The 14,587-nt window shown below is 33.4% G+C and overlaps 1 pseudogene; it reads left to right on the top strand.

Annotated features, from left to right (window-relative positions):
- Positions 1-5,152: 5,152 nt before the first annotated feature.
- On the top strand, positions 5,153-10,443 carry LOC134232864 (potassium voltage-gated channel subfamily C member 2-like; annotated as a pseudogene).
- The last annotated feature ends 4,144 nt before the right edge of the window (positions 10,444-14,587 follow it).

Below are 14,587 nucleotides of genomic sequence, written 5' to 3'. Positions count from 1 at the left end.
TGCGTATTGAATGAATTTATTAGAGTCCTTGATCATGCTGACCATGCAGTGAAACCTTGAGGGCTGTAGGTCTTTTCTTTCATTTTATTTCATGTAAATTTGCTCGGTGTGGTATTTTTATTCCATAACACCTTCCAAACGCTACCAGTTCGTCTTCTTTCATCTCTTTTTTTATGATTTAAATTTATTAATTCCTTTGAAAAAAAGCTATAAAAGTGTTATATTGCATGAAAGAAGACGAACTGGTTCTTTTAATCACTTTAAAGAAAGCATTTTTCTGGTTTAGGATTGAGAAGCTACTGCATTTACAGATTATTTAGAATGGAATATAATGGGATTTATTCCCAAATCAGGGCCAGTGGGCATAAACATCTATAAGTATAATATATATTTTGTCAGTGTAGCTGAAAAACTTAAAATATAACTTTTAGTCTTTGTTTTACAGTCAGAGTCACCCATATGTTTCTTAGTAGCTTATACATAGAAAAACAAATTCCGGATAAATATAACAATCAATTTCAAAAACATTCTTTGAAAAAGTCTTTGTCTTTGTTTGAATTTTATGCTATTTGTCAGAGTCAATAACAGGTCCATATGTTTTATCTTAGAATAACCTGTACGAAACAAAGTATACATATATTCGGAAGGAAATATATAACTGATGTGGGTGACAATGTCATGCGTGACATAAAATAAATCAAAATTTTTTAGAAAGTCACTTTATGTTCCGAAATGCAAATAAAAAATATGTAATATTTTTCTCGAGGAATTAGGTCATTATCACAAGTCATGATTTGATTTGGTCTCTTTCAATCAATTTCAAAAACAAATTCTTTGAAAAGTAGAGAAGTCATTAACATATATCATTAACAAGTATAGAAAAATTGATACCACCTTGATTGAGTGCGTATTTAGAAATAAACTTTTTTACAATACCTGTTTTTATCACTTCAATAAATCAAGTCCATTATGCTACAAACAGCAGAGCTCAAACTAAACTCCATGTAAGTAGTGTCATCCTCAAGAACAACTATCATTACTATGTGATTCACGATCAATTTTTGTTTCATAATCCGACCTCTGCCCGGAAAATCTGAACTTGCAATTGACGCCCGAAGAAATTACAAATGACGCCTGTAAGACGTCTCTTCTACTGAGGCGTAACTCTTTGAATAATTCCGTCTCCGCCTCAAATACGCCCGGAATTTGCCAATTCCTGCTCAATTCCAAAATTCCAGGCGGAATCCACCTTTAAAATTCATACAGGATAATACTATATCAACAATTGTATTAAGTACATGTTTATAGTCCGTTAATTATCATACAATTTGTTCTTAAAGAAAGAAATAATCATTCTGTGTGTGTGTATTATTAAATCCGGCCCTAGCAGGCTAGAATCCCTGGCCTGCCGTGTGTCACAATTTGTAGACTGTAGGGTATGTGTGGCAAAACGAAAACTGCATTGGTTGGAGATTCAGGAGTTCGTGTTGAAATTTCAGCATACCATTATATATAGAACTTGAATAATATTAAGTAATTTCTGCGACAAATATATTAGTATATTTCAGTTATTTTCAAAACAAAAAAGGTTTTCCATGTTTTCAGTCAAATTTTCCGACCCGGTCCTGAAAATTTTCCCAACCCGGCCATTTTAAACACAAGTTGTTGCAGATGAAAATGTTAGAACAAACTATATAAAGTTCAACAGGGACTTGTTTGTATAATTTTTATTAATCAGAATAACAGGTCACTTCTCGGCAAAACAAAACGGACTGCTGGATGTGTGTGACAGCTCCATTGCACGTGTGTAGACCAACGCTACAGGTACATCTAGGCCTATGTGTACTGTTTGTTAGGAGTTATGGAATCACGATATAGTAAAGTGCATAGTGAAAACAATAACCTGTGAGCTACGCTAGCGTAAACAAAGTCACGTTATTTTTTACATTGTTTTTCTGATGAAATTGCCGGTCCACTCCAATGTCTTTTTTTATATTCATTTCTCTCCCCCACTTGGAATATTAGATTAACTTTCAAACTTTTAATCCGTATTTGTTTACTTTTTCACTTACGGGTCAGTCAAAAAAATATAATTTAATTCCCTTCTTATCATGCTTATGCCATGTCTAATTTACATATGCAGTGATAAATGTACAGTACTTGGCCATAAGTGAGTCATAATTTTATTTTTCCACTATATATTTCATTGGAAAACACATTTTTCTAAAATATTCTTGCAGTGTCATTTATTGTTTCTTTTTAATGCCTAAAACACCATAAAATGCAGAATTTGTTTTAGTTTCTTCACATTATTTCAAAATAGTTTTATCTTTATGCATTACCGTGAAATCACAGGTCAAGTGCAAAACAAAAATTTTAAGACTTCAATTTGTTAAGAAATCATAGTAATTTGAGGTTAGAAAATTTTGTCATGACAATATTTTATGATTTATTCTCAATAGTTTAAGTATCATTTTGTTTATCATTTAAGATAAGAAAATTTGAATAATTCTGCATGTTTCAGTGAAAAAATCATGAAAATTGAGCTAAAATTGACTTCACAACAAGTTTTTATGAAAATAGGTTTTTCAATGAAATATATAGTGTAAAAATAAAATTATGACTCACTTATGGCCAGGTGCTGTATATCAATGAATTTGAAAAAAAAATTAATTAATTAATTAATTTAAATTGTTACAAAGTTGATAAAAAATGTACATGTATTGTACTTAATTTATGTTGCAACTCCAAACAATATTTATTTTATAATTCTCACTTGATAATTACAAGCATTAAGAGAAATAATATGGGTTTTTTTACCCCACATAAAAAATTATGGGATAATAAACCCCACATTTTATTTTTAGTGAGACGTGGGTTAAAAAACCCCACGAAAAATAATATGGGTTATTTAACCCCATGGGGTGAAAAATAAACCCCATGGGGTTTTTGTGGGGTTTTTTGTGGGGTATTTTTAAGTTCATGTTTCCCCATGGGATTTTTGTTTTTGAACTCAAATATCTCAAAAACTAGCAGAAAATGTTGAATTTTTTTTTTCATAAATCAATTTGATTATAAAAACCCCACCATTTAAAAAAAACCCTAAGATGATAGCTTTAAAGGAAAAGGGTGCGCAAGTTCGGAAAAATGTCCATTCCGAAGTTGTCCGGGAGAGACAGGATTTTCATATTTGACATGCACAATACCTGTGACAAGATTTTTTGGAGGATAGGGCGTTCATATTTGACACCATATGCCATAAAAATGACATCTCACCCACAAAGACCCCGAAAGCGGGGGGGATAATTCTTTGAATTTGCTTGTTATACTTTACATTAGCTGCAGAACTGTAGCTCTCTGCTTGAGAAAATTGACAGATAAAGCAGAGAGCTACAGATCTATGCGTTGTAAAAACCTTTCGATTTACGCCGCCGCTTTTTTGTCGCTTACTGCAAGTATTTTTTCTTCTATGTTTTGCCCAACTTTATAAATGATATCCAATAATTATCAATACATTTAACTCCTATTCCTAAATGTTTATTTACCTTTCTACGGTTCGGAAAGGGTCGTTTCTGGATATGGACGTAGAAATGGGAATCTTTTACACCGACATTCCAAATCCATAGAGGACTGTTTCGGACCATTGAATGGTAAATAAAGTATCCCGTTATGCATAAATTATCCCATGTTTCCCACTATTGTTGATGTCCATGGCATACTATATGAACTAGATAGTGATTCCTTATATTTCCATTTCCTTGTGAAATAAAATTGTAGATCTAGATTTTAAAATGCAGTCATAGATTTGAATTACACGAAGAATCCCATCCCAATTTCAATAGTCCTCGCCCATGGACGTCAAACACAACGGCAGCCGCACGAAATTTTCATGCATATTTGGCCTCCTTAGCGTCAGACTCAGAGACAGATGCGCACGAGATTTGCATGCACATTAGGCCTCCTTAGCTCCTGACCTATTGACCTGTCTAATTTACATTTTACAGAGTTATCACAGAAAAAAAAATAGAAATGGAAATATTTGAAGATTAGTAAAATTATTTATAGATTGGTTTAAAAATTTGAATATATGTTAATTATGCAGTCCATATACGTGCACATATCGAACACCAAGAACAGTATATAGTGATATAGTGTTACTTATGGTGTCAACCTTTTAATATAACAAGAGGTCAACGGGCCTGAAATTTTAGGATTTGAGAAGGGAACCGTAAAATTGGGATGGACCAAAGACCTACGGTGCAACACGTAGGAAAAATATTTGTATTGATTGCAGATGAAAAGTCGCGGTCGGTTCTTCATTAATTTCTCCGGATTCTTACCTCCATTAAAGGGAGGCTTGGGTTCATAAGACCTTTATCAACAGTTACCTTATTTGACATCCCCAGAAAGCGGGCTGGATAGAATTATCTTGCCACCAAAATTGGCTGTTGTCTGTATAGATAAGCGAAATTACCGATGGTCTTAAGTTCCAACCCAAGAGGGTTGTTAACAACTCTTAAAACTGAGAAATCATGGAGGAGTTTTCAAAGGATTTTTTGCTTAACAACAACCCAGCATAATTCAACCCTTTCCCAAGTTTCTTGTTATAAAAACTAAAAAAGGTACATTGATGCATTTCATGGAAGATACAAGACAAATTTGATTGATTTCATAAATATTAAATGGTTTATGCTGATCACGAAATATTTATTTATGGTAATACTGCTTATGAAACGTGTGTACCAAGAAACGAAACGATTGTTTTTATTGTTGACAAGAAGAGCTTTTATGACCATTGGGAATTTATTATGGAACAATGTCATTCAACTGTAATCAACAATGATTTTTGGTAAACTACTGCTGTAACATGATCTTTTTTTTTATATATAATATTACATTCGACAGTACGCAATGCATTAGTGACATAGCTGGTGTCCCTAACCAATCCGTTAGTATTTTGAAACTGTTCGAAACAAAAGACTTGTGCACTCGTTAAATCCTGCAATTAGAATAATCGATAAGTATTTTGACACATCTGATACAGAGCTTTATAATCATTCAATCAAAGGCATCATCTTCTATTAACAATATTTTCTAAAGAGAAAAATTTTATGGAACATCTTTTTAAACAGGTTTCGTTTAGCTTATAAAGATGGAAGACAAATCAGAGAGTTTAACGAAATCTTCCACAGATTGCTCGAAACCTTCATTTGTTGAGATTTCCGTGTCAGGAACAAAATTTGAAATTCATGTAAAAAGCATCCTGAAATATCCAGGGACTTTATTGGAAACGATGTTACCTGAGTTAACAGAGAAAACAGATGAGATTTCTTTCAACCGTTCAGATGACGCATTCAAAGCCATTCGGAACTTCTATCTTACCGGCAAGCTACATATGACCCGTAATATGTGTCCCGAGGAATTCGCCGAAGAAATGGAATATTGGGGAATAGACAGAAATGCTGGAACCATGCTGTCTTTACAGGTAAAAAAATATAATACAGACATGTTTGTTATCGAAGTTTACAAAATATATATTGAAGAAATACGCGCTGGTATAATCAATGATCATTGTTTGCTGCTAAAATTTAATAAATCGTTATACTTCGCATGATCATATAGATTCAAACTATTGTGCGAAAATTCTACTGTTTATTTCACATTTTCTATTCTTTTCATCAGATATCTGGCTTTCAAGCAAGAGGCAGAAGTATCAAGACAATTTCGTAAGACAATTCACCCGACATCAGACCCTGAAATAACCAAGTGTTCCTCGTGGAGACAGATCGTAGACAATAGAGACTCATCACCGCTGGCCAAGGTTTGAAAAGACTAACTTCTTGAATGCCCAATTTACCTTTTTATTGCTACTAAACAAAGGGGAATATAAAACGGATGAAAGATATTTCAATTTCAAATATTTTTTTTTGTAAGTACAATCTGTGCAATGAATACTTCCCAAGAACCATTTTAAACTACTTTCTAAATTAGCACACGGTAAAGACATTTTCCTCACTTCAACTGAAATTCCAACAAAATATGTCTGTGAAACACTGTTTCTCCCTTACGACAACTCAAGGCCAAAGTTTCAGTTTCTCAAATGTACGGTGGGCCACACCTAATGTCAAGATCATGAGTTCAATATTGTTGGTACCAAAAAAGATCTTGTGACAAGGAATATACATATCAGAAAATTGAAGGTCGTAGCAGCAACCATTACAAAATATGGCGAAGGTTTTTTAAAGGTAGTCATACTCCAAAGTCAAGGTCATAATGTTCCTGTGACAAGGAATAAATAATTGACTTTTTTTAAATTATGATTTTCAAAAGTTACTCTAACTCAATGGACAAATGTTTAAGTACATGTACTTCGACAAAGTAAATGGACACATAGTATTCGCATGTGAAATATACTCAATTTCAAAAAATGTTCTTTGAAAAAATAAATATATGAATACATATTGCCTGTTTGCAGTATTACTTTTCGTACATTGAAGGAACAACTTAGCAAAAAGTAAAAATATGAATCACGAATGTAAATTTTTATGATGAATTTTGAAAAGGTTTCTCTTGGCTTTTGTTTGTTAGCTATTCACTTCTTTTCAATTTCTTTTGAAATTTTTGCATGTAAAACTCATATTTCCATTATCTTAAAATTATGAAAAAACATCTCTTATTTGTAAGAACTTTTCAGCTTCGCCCCCGGACCCCCAAAAAGGAACTTGCCTTGGACCCACTTTGGCTTCAGAACACCGCCAGACCCCTCTGCCTTCTACTGCGCCCCCCGTTACGAAATTCCTGGATCCACCACTGTTAGCTACTAGTTATACACTTCTTTCCAAAACGCAAATTTAATATTTCAAAGCCTCTTCAATTAGAACGTTCTCAGTAGTATATAACTGGAGAATGTTTGAATATTACTGGTATATGGTAGTCATGCGTTTGAGGACAACAAACAAAACCTGCAATTTGAAATCATCAGTGTTCTTCCGAGCAATTTAAACCAATTTTGAATACATACTCACAGTTAATGTTAATTTTAGTTTAACAGGCAGAAATACTAGTCCGTTGTCAGTAATTTTGTAAAATGAATATACTTCTACACATAACTTCTATTAATCTAAAATTAAAGAAAAATTACACATAGATTTACAAAGATAACCAAAGGTTACAAAGCTCACTACACCTCGATGATTGTTATCACAAGTCAGGCAAATCTCACACCAAGTATAATTTTCTTTTTCTGTATCTTAAGATCTATATATTTACATCCACTGAATACTTTCTCCTTTATTTCTTAAGAAAACCCACTGCGTTAATTACTGCATGAACTACATTAGGCATGCCGCCTGTACAGATTTCTTGATCAGTGGCTGTTCCATCAATGAAACGTATAAAGACGTTCGCATCATTAATACAATAATTAATCTTTTAAATCCTACTTTAAATGATTAATTAAACAGATATAAATATAAACAATAAAATGTCTTTCTTTGTTTGTTATTACTGCAATTAACGGTCGCAGCTATTGCAGAAAAAATTTATTTTTATTTTTTCTGCAACAGCTGTTTCCGTTAATTCCAGTAATAACAAACAAAGAAAGCATTTTATTGTTTAAATAATTGCAAGTTTGGTTTAAACAGTTACTTGAGAATCGACCTTCTACCAAAACTTTAACATTGCCACTCATCCAGAATATACTGTCAAGATTAAGCCCCGAGGTAAGTCTGGTTGTGTCCATCCCTAGTTACAGGTAAGTCTGGTTGTACCCATCCCGAGCTACAGGTACATTCTGTAAGTCTAGTTGTGCCCATCCTAGTTACAGGTAAATCTGGTTGGGCCCATCCCTAGTTACAGCATCCATGCAATTCCAATAATAAAAGGTCAGAAATGTAGAGGCATCGAACAGTGCTGTAGATTCCTTATTTTTCGCGAGTACGTGTACTTTTTATCGCGAACTGGCTCTTAAATGTCAAATCGCGAGAATTATAATTCGCGAATGGACGGTTGATAAACATATTTTACATATATTTCAGCACCATAATATTTTTGGCGAGTGATGCTTCTCGCAAAATTACGCGGAAATTAATTCCTCGCGTATAATTAGGAATCTAAAGAAATTAAGTTCAGTAGTCCACTGAAAAAATGCATATTGGAAGCAATGTAAACACGGACTTCTCTTAAAACATCAGCAGTGGGATCAGGTGGCAAGTGGAGGGATAAACATCCCCGGGCGACCGTTTGGTCCTTGTCATGATCTGGCAATGGGCAAAATCCGTAGAAAATTGCATTCGAATTACTTAATGATAAACTATGTTTTCAATGTCACTGTATCGACCATAGAATTTGGTGAAATTTTGACTTTAAACAAGACAGTCGAAATTCTTGTTTTACAGCTTCTCAAAAACATTTTACTGATGTCTCATATAGAAAATGTTTATCAGATCTAGGGCCAAAAGCCCATCCGTAGTTACATCATTCTGGCAAGGTTTGTAGGCCTTATACTTACTTAGAAATAGATCAATGCACCTGCTTCTAAGCTTTTTATGTGTCAATCATTGAACCCAGTTTTAGAAAACGGTTCCTTTTTTGAACTCCCTATTTGAATTTCTCAATACTAATTGTAAGTGCAGGTATACTTTATACATCATCACTTTGACTTGTGATTGCTTTTAATCCTGTTGTATACTTGTATTACAAGAATGTCATTCAGACTTGGCATGATTTGCCCTAATCATTCATTATATTGTGAGGTATTCATAAAGTTTTAATAGCTAGTTGCAAACCACATGCACACATGTACAAAAGGAAACATTCTTTCTTCTGATGCGTGATTTTTTTTTATGATTTAAAATGGCAAATTATTCTGGTAGTAATTAGGATGTTTGGGGGAAGGGGTAATAATTTCAGTGTTTATATGTCTTCATTAAAATTATTTGAAGATTTATTGGAATACTCTTATATAAGAGTCCATACCTGAAAAGCAGAGGGTTACTAGAGATAGTGATAGGGATATCTGAATGCATGTCCTTCCAACTGCATGTCCTTCCAACTGTACGTCCATGACACCTCTAACAACCCATCTCCTATCCACAACTCCTTCTTTACCACTGAACAAAATATAATGAAACTTTAATTTAAAGAATCTTTAATGCATATCAGTGTAAATGTGCATGTCCTATTTATGTTTTGGTCAAACAGATATCTATAGTTTTTCCCATTGCAAAAAAAGGGCTTTACAAGTCTCACTTTTTCCTAAGGCTATATGTATTTTATGTATTTTACCCTCGGTATCTCGAATTTCGTACTATTATAAGAAAGGGTTTCATTTTATGAGCTGCAGTGCTCACAGTACCTCTAATTTTAAACTAAAACTTGAGACTCTTTGGAAGATTACTAATAGTAATATTATCATTATGTGATACCAAGTTTTTCTAATTTAATTAACACCTGTTTATAATAAGCTGGGTATATCATTTGTCAACCTGACATGACTATAGTTGACCCAATCAATGTTAAGGGTTACAATTAAGGGCCTTGCACCCCAGAAATCAAAGGGAGATAACCCTTAAATGATAAAGGGTCACAAGTGCATGTTTCAGACAGGTACTTGCAACGCTGTAGATATGGTCATAAGACTCGTGACTTGTCCAAGCATTGCTTCGTATTATAAGTCAGCGCTGAACGTTATTGATACTGTTGTCTTAATTTGTGGAATTCTGGGATATGTTCTGGAAAAAGTTTTAATCAACTTTACCTTTGACACGGGAGATCTTGATATATTGGTTTATCTCCAGCAACTTCGCGTGTTCCGTTTGATTCGAGTTGTACAGAATGTTGCTGCCATCAAAGTACTCGCTTTCTGTTTCAAAACCAATATTAAGGAAATACTAATTCTCATGTTATTTTTGTTTTTCGGTGTAAACATTTTTGCCAATATGCTTTTCTTTGTCGAACCGAAAAACATATCCAGCATTCCACAGGCGTGGTGGTGGGGAATAATCACCATGACAACTGTCGGTTATGGTGATTTGTATCCCGTCACAGTTTCCGGACGCATTATTGGAACTTTGTGCGCAGTCAGTGGAGTTATTGTTATTGCTTTAATTATTCCCATTTTTGTGAACAATTTTCTGGCTTTGTATGAACTTGCGTGCTTGTTGCAGAAAGAAAAGGACAAGAAACCAAAAACAAAAACTTTGAAAATTAAGGTGGGACCCTCGAAATTTTAGCAACATCCATTTAAAAATGATTAATTATCGCATAAAAAATGCATATTGAAAAATTGTATTGCACATGCCATGTATTGTACACTTTTGTAGATATTTGATCTTTCTTTATTAATTGTTATTATGAATGAATTCTTTCAATGAATTATCAACAAAAACATAACCCATACATTAAGCAACTATATACATGAAGTTCGCATCGTGGAAAATTTTATTGCATACACCATGTAAACTCAGTATATTTTTTTCTGATATGCTTGCTAGCTTTTTATTTGTTGAAATTGTGTTTGCTGTGAAATAAATATTTCTTTAAACGAATTATTATTACAAAGGGCACTTCTAAAATATACAATGGTGTACATTTTGAATTGGGAAATAGACTCGTCGACCCGATCCCTCTGTGATTTTATTTCAATGAAACAAACAATAATGATACTAACTTCTGATCTTATTCTAATCTTCTGCGTGGGTTAGATCACTGTATAGGATGAACATCAGTTCATCAAACTGAATTAGCTTTCTTACAGGGAATTAGTTTTTATGGTGATTTTCATGGAATCAGCAAAACATTTTAGTAAAAAGTTATATAATTTGTATTCCATGTCAACTTCTCAAAGCATGACATCGTCGAGCATCCCCTGGCAACAATAGTATATGGTCTCCAGGTCAGGACAAAATAACCCCCCCCCCACACACACACACATACGCGACAGTATTACAATGTGAATTTATGTACCCGTTGGAACGGGATTAAAATTCTGTATATGCGTCACGACATTTTAGTTTCTGAAGCTAGTTTTTTTCTTTTTATTGATGATAGTTTGTTTTGCTTGAAGAACTCGAGTTTCAAAATAAGCAGTCGCACAAAACAAACACCCAACGCGTTGTGTTTCACTTCGGGTGGCGAGGATAGTTTTTTTTTTTTGCAATCAAAACGTTTGACTGACGGTTGACTTAATATTGAGCTGCTTTAATAATGTGTATTGAAAAATTTTTAATTCCCTCTACACGTAATAATAGTATGATGTAGTCCCTTGAGAAATTTGAAGCTTTTAGGAATAAAACATGTACAACTTACACAATGAGCCCTAAAGATGGCGCAGGGACAATCTCAAAATTTCATGTGAATCAAGCCTATTTTCACTATTTCGCCGCAGCCGCATCTGCTTCCAGGCCCGTGCTCCTGACCTAAGCTACCACACAAATTGTAGAATAACATTTGTACATACCAATGAACAGCAAGAGATAATGGCTCAGCCACCTCGTTTTCAAGCTACAATTCATCCTGTGAACCCACCCCGCTTTTCTGGTGAAATACCGGTAGAGCGAGTTTTGAGCATAATTTCGTATTTCTAGTCCATATCCCATATACAGTAGTAGTGACACTAAAGTGTCATATTTCAATAAAATATACGAGGCCACAAATTCCCTCTAAATGCACCCATAAAATATTCTCGCAATAAAATTACCTATAATATGCATTCAAACCTCAGGTCTCTCTATTTTTTCTATTTTTTGACCGGTACTTTATTCGAAACTATCCTCTGCCACCTTGGGCACTTTTTTCAATTAAAACCTCTACCCTTCGCTTCGGATATCATTTGACAATCTTAAAGATCCTGCAAAATAAGCTTTCAGGAGTTTATTTATCGTCAGACAATTAAAATTTGAAAATTAGATTCAATTTTCAATAGTTAATGGCAAATAATAGCAGTTTAGGTGCCACAATAGCGGTTAAGTGGTGATAGTTGCCACATTAGCAGTCTAAGTGGTGACAGTTGCCACATTTGCTCGGATTCTTCGGACATTGGCAGCCACCGTTTCTACAGCATGCACAATTGAGCTGGACTGCTCGTGTTGGCATTGGTATACATTGCTAATGGCAGTGTAATGATCCAGTTCACAAAAAATGTATATTTTTTCAATTTGTGCTTGCTCTATAACGGTGTTAAGTTTTGTGAATCTGGATAGTGGATACCTTTGAGAGAAAGAATCCCCCCAAAAAGAATCACAAAAAACACCACAAATATTACCTTATATTAATTAATATAAGTACCAATTAATCAGAACTTCCTTTTCCACATTGCAATTTAGAAGTACAACTTATTTAAGATAAAAACCAATACAAGCAAAATTGATAATGCTATGTTCCCACGCCTTGCACAGCTCTTAAATGCAACAAAGGAAAAAAAAACAAGCAGTATTCAAGCTTAGAAGTCCATTTACACATCAAGAGCACAGCAAACACGAACGTTTAAAACATAATTCGTGGGATCCGGTACCATAGAGGCGTGAGCATCCCCTGACAAGCGGTAACATTCGCCATTTGCACCTTGTCGTGATCGGGTAATAACGGAAAAATTCGTCGACAATTCAGCGTATAAAGAATGTCCTAACAGTAAGTATCAAAAACGTCAGTAAGCATTTGACTTATTGATAAATTGTATTTGCTTACATTATATCGACCTTAGAACTAACAAAATAATGACTGCTGATATTCTTGATTCATCAACTTGTTTGTCAATAACTTAACTCGTTTTAGAAATTGTCCATTAAAAGAGCATGCTCTTGCGCATCGTATCAATTGGATAACGAGTTAGACCCGAGTGTAGGTGATTATGGTATAATGCTGCATAATTAAGGGACGTTGACGAGTGATATATATGTTATCACGTTTACCATTAAAATAAAAATTCGTGGCCACGAAATAAAGTTGTAGTGTATATATATATATATATATATATATATATATATATATATATATATATATATATATATATATATATATATATATATATATATATATATATATATATATATATATATATATTTTATATATATATATAGCACTAAAAAAACCAACAACACTGTATATCCTAAATGTCGGATCTACCGAGTAGATACAAGGTCACGGATGGAAATTTATTCAAGATGAACGGACTTATGTATTATTATCATTCAATTGGACTGAGCCATATGGATTTTTGTTTAAAATCGTTATAGGTATTGAATAATATGCCTGAATCATCATTAATTTTTTGAAATTTGATTTTTGCCGGTTAATTGTATGAAGAGCTGACGAACGAATAAATAGTATCAATACTGATCTCACTAGTTCATCGCATTTTTTCCTAAACAATTACATGTACCTTTATTGAAGAGCACACACTTTCATTTGTATTAAACAGTTGAGTTTTATGTGAAAACAATCATGACAATATCTGAATATAGATTTCATTTTTAAGATGTCATGTTCCCGATAGTAGGGGCCTACTCTGCCACTGATTGTTAAATATATAAACATTGAGTGACTGACTAAAAAAGCCTTACAATTACACGCTATTTATTTGAAGCATCTAGCAATAAATGTGTAAAATACATGGAAAAATGCACTAGACATATGCTTAGCTATTGTAAATAACATATATTCTCAGCTTTTTGTCTTCAGATCCGCGCGCGCGTCTATGCACACATTGGCTTTTAAATTACGAACCCGATCTGTCAATACACTAGATTCTTTAACTTTTATTTCGTGGCCACGAATTAATGAAAAAAAATCTCATACCATGTCCTATACCAGCCACCGTAACAGTATTTCTTGAAAGTTAAAGATTAAAGTTAATGATATTAAATAGGGAAAATTGCCAAATCTCCAATATTTTTTGCAAAAAAGCAAATTGGAATATCTGCAATGCATTTTCTAATTGCAAATTGATCAACAAATATATCTGAGGTTTAAAACCTATAGTTATTCGGGCATTCAAAGAAATTGTCATGATTTTTACACTTATTTGGTATTTTTTGTCTTCTATTTCCGTTATATATGCTATAGTATATAGTGTAAAAGGCTTTTGCTATCATTGCAAGACACCACAAATCACTTCGTATTTTATTTCATATCATGCTAATAAGCATTGGTATTTAATCCTGGATTCAAGAAAATCTCAATTCTCTAAAACTGTTATAGGGTACAAGTGTCAACTTTTATAAATCCTTTTCTAAGACTCCCAAAAACCTTGAATCTTATAAATATGAATAAAATGAAAATTATTGCATGAAAAAATTTCATTTTCAAGCTTCATTTTGATGCATTTCAAATTAAATATTGATTTTTGGAATTATCCTTCCTGGCTGAGGATCGGATATCCTTAAACTTAAGTCATGCAATTGGTAATTTTATGCCCTGTTCACACGGAGAGTTTAATTCGAATTAAACGTAAAGTTACTGCGAATTAGCTTCGCTTAGCGTTCACACGGAGAATTTAATGCGAATGGATTTAATTCGAATTAATTTACTGCGCATTAAATTACTTCGCATTAGCTCCGTGTGAACGCTAAGCGAAGCTAATTCGAATTAA

Source organism: Saccostrea cucullata, unplaced genomic scaffold (assembly GCF_032062105.1).
Source record: "Saccostrea cucullata isolate Sc308-1 unplaced genomic scaffold, CSIRO_AGI_Scuc_v1 ctg4799, whole genome shotgun sequence".
NCBI classification, from domain to species: domain Eukaryota; kingdom Metazoa; phylum Mollusca; class Bivalvia; order Ostreida; family Ostreidae; genus Saccostrea; species Saccostrea cuccullata.
Note: the sequence above shows the minus strand (reverse complement) of the source record. Positions and strands in the feature narration are given on the sequence as shown.